Below are 6,000 nucleotides of genomic sequence, written 5' to 3' on the forward strand. Positions count from 1 at the left end.
GTCCACATATCCACTTACAGATTCTACAAAAAGACAGTTTCAAAACTGCTCAATCATAAGGAGGGTTGAACTCTGTGACTGGAATGCAATCATCACACAGAAGTTTCTGAGAATGCTTCTCTTTAGTTTTTACGTGAAGATATACCCATTTCGAACGAAGGCCACCCAGCGGTCCAAATCTCCACTTGCAGATTCTACAAAAAGAGTGTTTCAAACCTGAGCTACCAAAGGAAGCTTCAACTCTGTGAGTTGAATGCAAACATCACGAAGCAGTTTCTGAGAAGGTTTCTGTTTAGTTATGGGGATTTTATCCCGTTTCCAACGATATCCTCAGAAAGGTCCAAATATCCACCCGCAGATTCTACCAAAAGTGTTTTCGGAAACTGCTCCATCAAAAGGAATGTTAAGCTCTGTGAGTTAAACTCAATCCTCACAAAGAATTTTCTGAGAATGCTTCCGTTTGGTTTTTATATGAAGTTATTTTCTTTACTACCGTGGGCCACAGAACAGTCCAAATCTCCATTTTCAGATTCTATAGAAAGAGTGTTTCCAGTCTGATCTATCAATAGGAATGTTCAACTCCGTGAGTTGAATGCAATCATCACAAAATAGTTTCGGAGAACGATTCCATCTAGTTTTTATGTGAAGATATTTCCTTTTCCACCACAGGCCTCAAAGCCCTCCAAATGTCCACTTGCAGATTCTAGAAAAAGAGTGTCTCATAGCTGCTCTTTCAAAAGGAAAGTTTGGAAGTTGAATACAAACATCACAACCTAGTTTATGAGAATGCTTCTGTTTAGTTTTTATGTGAAGATGATCCCGTTTCCAATGAAATCTTCAAAGAGGTCCACATATCCACTTGCAGATTCCAAAGAAAGAGAGTTTCAAAACTGCTCCATCCAAAGGATTGTTCAACTCTGTGAGTTGAATGCAGTCATCACAGAAAACTTTCTGAGAATGCTTCTGTCTAGGTTTGATGTGAAGATATACCCGTTTCGAACGAAGGCCACAAAGTGGTCCAAATATCCACTTCCAGATTCTACTAAAAGGGTGTTTCAAACCTGAACTCTCAAAGGAAGGTTCAACTCTGTGAGTTGAATGCAAACATCACAAAGAAGTTTCTGAGAATGCTTCCGTTTAGGTATGGGAAGTTTATCCCATTTCCAACGAAATCCTCAGAGAGGTCCAAATGTCCACATGCAGATTCTACAAAAAGTGTGTTTGGAAACTGCTCCCTCAAAACGAATGTTCAGCTCTCTGAGTTAAACTCAATCGTCACAAAGAATTTTCTGAGAGTGCTACTGTCTAGTTTTCATATGAGGTTATTTCCTTTACTACCATAGGCCCCCAAGTACTCCAAATCTCCACTTGCAGATTCCACAAAAACAGTGTTTCCAAACTGCTCTGTCAAAGGAAATGTTCAACTCTGTGAGTTGAATGTAATAATCACAGAGTAGTTTCTGAGAATGCTTCTATGGAGTTTTTATGAGAAGATATTTCCTTTTCCACCACAGTCCTCAAAGCCCTCCAGATTTCCAATTGCAGACGCTTGAAAAAGAGTGTTTCAAAGCTGCTCTGTGAAAGGGAAAGTTCAGCTCTGTGAGCTGAATCCAAACATCACAAAGAAGTTTCTGAGAATGCTTCTGTTCAGCTTTTATGTGAAGATTATCCCGTTTCCAACGAAATCTTCAAATTGTTCCAAATATCCACTTGCGGAACCCACAGAAAGAGTGTTTCGAAACTGCTGATTCAAAAGGAATCTTCCACTCTGTGAGTTGAATGCAATCATCACAAAGGAGTTTCTGACAATCCTTCTGTGTAGTTTTTATGTGAAGATATTTCCTTTTCCACCACAGCCCTGAAAGCGCTCCAAATGTCCACTTGCAGATTCTACGAAAAGAATGTTTCAAAACTGCTCTATGAAAAACAACGTTAAACTCTGTGACTGGAACAAAAACATCACAAAGAAGTATCTGAGAATGCTTCAGTTCTGTTTTTCTGTGAAGATATTCCCTCTTCAAAAGAAATCTTCAAAGAGGTCCACATATCCACGTACAGATTCTACAAAAAGAGAGTTTCAAAACTGCTCAATCAACAGGAGGATTCAACTCTGTGACTTGAATGCAATCATCACACAGAAGTTTCTGAGAACGCTTCACTTTAGTTTTTGCGTGAAAATATACGCGTTTCGAACGTAGGCCACCCAGTGGTCCAAATATCAACTTGCAGTTTCAAACCTGAACTACCAAAGGAAGCTTCAACTCTGTGAGTTGAATGCAAACATCATGAAGCAGTTTCTGAGAATGCTTCCCTTCAGGTATGGGAAGCTTATCCCGTTTCCAACGAAATCCTCAGAGAGGTCCAAATATCCACCTGCAGATTCTACCAAAAGTGTGTTTGGAAACTGCTCCATCCAAAGGAATGTTCAGCTCTGTGAGATAAACTCAATCGTCACAAAGAATTTTCTGAGAATGCTTCCGTTTGGTTTTTATGTGAAGTTATTCCCTTTACTATCGTAGGCCTCAAAGCAGTCCAAATCTCCATTTGCAGATTCTACAAAAAGAGTGTTTCCAGTCTGCTCTATCAATAGGAATGTACAACTCCGTGGGTTGAACGCAATCATCACAAAGTAGTTTCTGAGAATGCTTCTATCTAGTTTTTATGTGAAGATATTTCCTTTTCCACCACAGACCTCAAAGCCCTCCAAATGTCCACTTGCAGATTCTAGAAAAAGAGTGTTTCAAAGCTGCTCTGTCAAAGGGAAAGTTCAACTCTGTGAGGTGAACCCAAACATCAGAAAGAAGTTTCTGGGAATGCTTCTGTCTAGCTTTGATGTGAAGATTATCCCGTTTCCAACGAAATCTTCAAAGAGGTCCAAATATCCACTTGCGGATCCCACAGTTAGAGTGTTTCGAAACTGCTGCTTCAAAAGGAGTCTTCAACTCTGCGAGTTCAATGCAATCATCACAAAGAGGTTTCGGACAATGCTTCTCTCTAGGTTTTATGTGAAGATATTTCCTTTTCCACCAGAGCCCTGAAAGCGCTCCAAATGTTCACCTGCAGATTCTACGAAAAGAATGTTTCAAAACTGCTCCATGGAAAGCAATGTTAAACTCTGTGACTGGAACACAAATATCACATAGAAGTATCTGAGAATGCTTCAGTTTAGTTTTTCTGTGAAGATATTCCCGTTTCCAAAGAAATCTTCAAAGAGGTCCACATATCCACTTACAGATTCTACAAAAAGACAGTTTCAAAACTGCTCAATCATAAGGAGGGTTGAACTCTGTGACTGGAATGCAATCATCACACAGAAGTTTCTGAGAATGCTTCTCTTTAGTTTTTACGTGAAGATATACCCATTTCGAACGAAGGCCACCCAGCGGTCCAAATCTCCACTTGCAGATTCTACAAAAAGAGTGTTTCAAACCTGAGCTACCAAAGGAAGCTTCAACTCTGTGAGTTGAATGCAAACATCACGAAGCAGTTTCTGAGAAGGTTTCTGTTTAGTTATGGGGATTTTATCCCGTTTCCAACGATATCCTCAGAAAGGTCCAAATATCCACCCGCAGATTCTACCAAAAGTGTTTTCGGAAACTGCTCCATCAAAAGGAATGTTAAGCTCTGTGAGTTAAACTCAATCCTCACAAAGAATTTTCTGAGAATGCTTCCGTTTGGTTTTTATATGAAGTTATTTTCTTTACTACCGTGGGCCACAGAACAGTCCAAATCTCCATTTTCAGATTCTATAGAAAGAGTGTTTCCAGTCTGATCTATCAATAGGAATGTTCAACTCCGTGAGTTGAATGCAATCATCACAAAATAGTTTCGGAGAACGATTCCATCTAGTTTTTATGTGAAGATATTTCCTTTTCCACCACAGGCCTCAAAGCCCTCCAAATGTCCACTTGCAGATTCTAGAGAAAGAGTGTCTCATAGCTGCTCTTTCAAAAGGAAAGTTTGGAAGTTGAATACAAACATCACAACCTAGTTTATGAGAATGCTTCTGTTTAGTTTTTATGTGAAGATGATCCCGTTTCCAATGAAATCTTCAAAGAGGTCCACATATCCACTTGCAGATTCCAAAGAAAGAGAGTTTCAAAACTGCTCCATCCAAAGGATTGTTCAACTCTGTGAGTTGAATGCAGTCATCACAGAAAACTTTCTGAGAATGCTTCTGTCTAGGTTTGATGTGAAGATATACCCGTTTCGAACGAAGGCCACAAAGTGGTCCAAATATCCACTTCCAGATTCTACTAAAAGGGTGTTTCAAACCTGAACTCTCAAAGGAAGGTTCAACTCTGTGAGTTGAATGCAAACATCACAAAGAAGTTTCTGAGAATGCTTCCGTTTAGGTATGGGAAGTTTATCCCATTTCCAACGAAATCCTCAGAGAGGTCCAAATGTCCACATGCAGATTCTACAAAAAGTGTGTTTGGAAACTGCTCCCTCAAAACGAATGTTCAGCTCTCTGAGTTAAACTCAATCGTCACAAAGAATTTTCTGAGAGTGCTACTGTCTAGTTTTCATATGAGGTTATTTCCTTTACTACCATAGGCCCCCAAGTACTCCAAATCTCCACTTGCAGATTCCACAAAAACAGTGTTTCCAAACTGCTCTGTCAAAGGAAATGTTCAACTCTGTGAGTTGAATGTAATAATCACAGAGTAGTTTCTGAGAATGCTTCTATGGAGTTTTTATGAGAAGATATTTCCTTTTCCACCACAGTCCTCAAAGCCCTCCAGATTTCCAATTGCAGACGCTTGAAAAAGAGTGTTTCAAAGCTGCTCTGTGAAAGGGAAAGTTCAGCTCTGTGAGCTGAATCCAAACATCACAAAGAAGTTTCTGAGAATGCTTCTGTTCAGCTTTTATGTGAAGATTATCCCGTTTCCAACGAAATCTTCAAATTGTTCCAAATATCCACTTGCGGAACCCACAGAAAGAGTGTTTCGAAACTGCTGATTCAAAAGGAATCTTCCACTCTGTGAGTTGAATGCAATCATCACAAAGGAGTTTCTGACAATCCTTCTGTGTAGTTTTTATGTGAAGATATTTCCTTTTCCACCACAGCCCTGAAAGCGCTCCAAATGTCCACTTGCAGATTCTACGAAAAGAATGTTTCAAAACTGCTCTATGAAAAACAACGTTAAACTCTGTGACTGGAACAAAAACATCACAAAGAAGTATCTGAGAATGCTTCAGTTCTGTTTTTCTGTGAAGATATTCCCTCTTCAAAAGAAATCTTCAAAGAGGTCCACATATCCACGTACAGATTCTACAAAAAGAGAGTTTCAAAACTGCTCAATCAACAGGAGGATTCAACTCTGTGACTTGAATGCAATCATCACACAGAAGTTTCTGAGAACGCTTCACTTTAGTTTTTGCGTGAAAATATACGCGTTTCGAACGTAGGCCACCCAGTGGTCCAAATATCAACTTGCAGTTTCAAACCTGAACTACCAAAGGAAGCTTCAACTCTGTGAGTTGAATGCAAACATCATGAAGCAGTTTCTGAGAATGCTTCCCTTCAGGTATGGGAAGCTTATCCCGTTTCCAACGAAATCCTCAGAGAGGTCCAAATATCCACCTGCAGATTCTACCAAAAGTGTGTTTGGAAACTGCTCCATCCAAAGGAATGTTCAGCTCTGTGAGATAAACTCAATCGTCACAAAGAATTTTCTGAGAATGCTTCCGTTTGGTTTTTATGTGAAGTTATTCCCTTTACTATCGTAGGCCTCAAAGCAGTCCAAATCTCCATTTGCAGATTCTACAAAAAGAGTGTTTCCAGTCTGCTCTATCAATAGGAATGTACAACTCCGTGGGTTGAACGCAATCATCACAAAGTAGTTTCTGAGAATGCTTCTATCTAGTTTTTATGTGAAGATATTTCCTTTTCCACCACAGACCTCAAAGCCCTCCAAATGTCCACTTGCAGATTCTAGAAAAAGAGTGTTTCAAAGCTGCTCTGTCAAAGGGAAAGTTCAACTCTGTGAGGTGAAC

Source organism: Gorilla gorilla, chromosome X, assembly GCF_029281585.2.
Source record: "Gorilla gorilla gorilla isolate KB3781 chromosome X, NHGRI_mGorGor1-v2.1_pri, whole genome shotgun sequence".
Lineage (NCBI taxonomy): Eukaryota > Metazoa > Chordata > Mammalia > Primates > Hominidae > Gorilla > Gorilla gorilla.